At 35.1% G+C, this 2,325-nt stretch overlaps 1 pseudogene; it reads right to left on the minus strand.

Moving 5' to 3' along the window:
- Positions 1 to 552: 552 nt before the first annotated feature.
- On the minus strand, positions 553 to 1,388 carry LOC108720964 (lysosomal aspartic protease-like; annotated as a pseudogene).
- Positions 1,389 to 2,325: the final 937 nt, after the last annotated feature.

Genomic DNA, 2,325 nt, shown 5'->3' on the forward strand with positions numbered 1-2,325 from the left:
CTCTCTTCTTCTTTTCTTTTTTATTATTATGTCTCCGCTTAAACAAGATTAATTTCTGTCAATTATATACTCTTACAATAGTATGTACAATAGTCGCCAAATCGCACCTTTGAACATCTACATAGTTATTCCCATCCGGACGAGACCTTAGGGGGCATAATTGATAGATTGAACGAACTTACCTGTGAAGTTCGATCCTAATTATGCCCTCGGTCTCGTCTGGATGGGACAAAACCCGTCCCCTTATTCTTTGTTCCTAATAGCATTATCTTTCAGGGTTAATTATGTTCCCTCCCACTGCTAGCGATTTGTCTCAGCAACTTTAAACTTATGAACATGGCGGGGCAGGCGCCACCGAAGATGGCGGGCGACAGGGGCGCCGCGCGATCCGCGCGCCTTGCCGACGGCAGTGGCGCCAAAATTCTTTTTTGTCACTTTGAATTCTGTTGTCAGAGCGCGTGCAGAGCACGACTACATAGTTATTCCCATCCGGACGAGACCGAGGGCATAATTAGGATCGAATTTCACAGGTAAGTTCGTTCAATCTATCAATTATGTCTTCGTTAATATATGGTAAGTAGCTTCGATCAGTTTGTTAATAACTTTGATATCCACTTGTAGTCCAAGTATCAGGTGACTGGCCGTGTTGACAAGGGCTTCACAGCAATCAGAGCATATGGTCCATAAGATTCCACCAAATTTCATTTGAATCCTAAAGTACGACAGCATGCACAATTAGCTGACACATGTGTAATTTAGAAGTTAATTACGTACTTATCCATCCTAAATTGCCAGTATCCTTTGCGGATAATATCAATATATGTGAACTCACCTAAGTAATGATTAGGATCGGAGCCACCCAATATAAGTTCACCAGTCGATTCAGACACGGCACTTCTGTACAGATTATACATTTTTTAATTTAAAAAGACAAATTTTATAATATAGAGAAAACGAACTATTAAAATAAAAGATATTTTTAGACATTCGCGCATATAGAATGATACATGCTGATTCACATAGAGACTAAAAACTGGATTCATCAAGCATTGTTCAATCATATTATTAAAAACGAGAGTTACTCCTTTGACACAGGTCATTTCTGGAAAACCATTCCCAAGAATCCATCGAATCTTGAATGGATAAACATAATTCCCGATGCGTTTATTGCTTCAGCGAATGATTGATTTGGAATATTAAGGCCAGCAATCTACAAAAAATTGATGTATTCTTTCAGGAAACTTCTATAAATAATAATTAAGAATAAACAGAATACTTTTTGCCCGACAACATGACTCACATTCACTACATCCGTAGATAAATATCCATACACAGTTCCATGCACGTATGTAATATTAAAAACAGCAACATATAATGGATTGAATGTCCTTTTTTGTAATTATATATATTATGTGACTCTGAATAAAATAGTATGTAAAAGTAAATCAGTTAATGTAAAAAATTCTAGGAAGAACCCTCTCCCCTCATCTTCAAAATGTTTAAAAAGTAAAAATAAAGATGACGGAACATCCAAGTACAAATTGAAAAGGAGAAGATTATATTGTCGATCCCAAAAGTGAGAACTCCCTGGCTAATGAGATGCCAAAATTTGGAATATTGACCAAAAAGTCCAAATCTCAAATAAGAATATCACCTGAGATCCACAATTAAGAAAAATGTATAACAGAGATAGATTCAAAAATAAATAAAAAGCCTCTGAGAGCTGACGCTAGTTATTGTTGCGAATAAGAATTTATTATCAGTTACAAATTGAAATACGCTTTGATCCGCGTTTAGGGTCCTCTTCAGTAATAAAAGCCTTTAACATATAGTGAGATTTCTACATTACGTGGAAAGATAGATTCGTTGAATCAATTCGTTGAAATAGCAATCAGAAAAATAATTTACATTTATTATTATTAATTATTATACTTTTTTTACACCTATTATTAATTATTATTATTAATTTACACTTAACAGAAAAATTTATAAAAGTAAAAGGTAAAACGTGAAGTCATGTTACTGTAACAGTCAGCATACAAATAACGCGCGCGCGATGTGCAAAATACTACAACAACCTCATAATGCTGAATAAAACTGCATAGATAAATTTAATACGTCATACCACCGCAACAAAAAATCGCTCAGTTTTATTTTTTTAATCCTCTCTTAAAATTGGCGTGTTACGTGCCCTGAAGCCTCTTTTCGTTGAAATTGTTAGAGTACTTCATTTCCGTTGAAATGTCGTATCTAAAGGTTTTGGGGGTCGCCGATTTCGAATCCGGTCTCAAAATTTGAAAATTCAAAATGATTGAATCAATATGG

The sequence above is a fragment of the Mycetomoellerius zeteki genome, unplaced genomic scaffold (genome assembly GCF_001594055.1).
Source record: "Mycetomoellerius zeteki isolate Tzet28-1 unplaced genomic scaffold, Tzet1.0 scaffold1038, whole genome shotgun sequence".
Classification (NCBI taxonomy): domain Eukaryota; kingdom Metazoa; phylum Arthropoda; class Insecta; order Hymenoptera; family Formicidae; genus Mycetomoellerius; species Mycetomoellerius zeteki.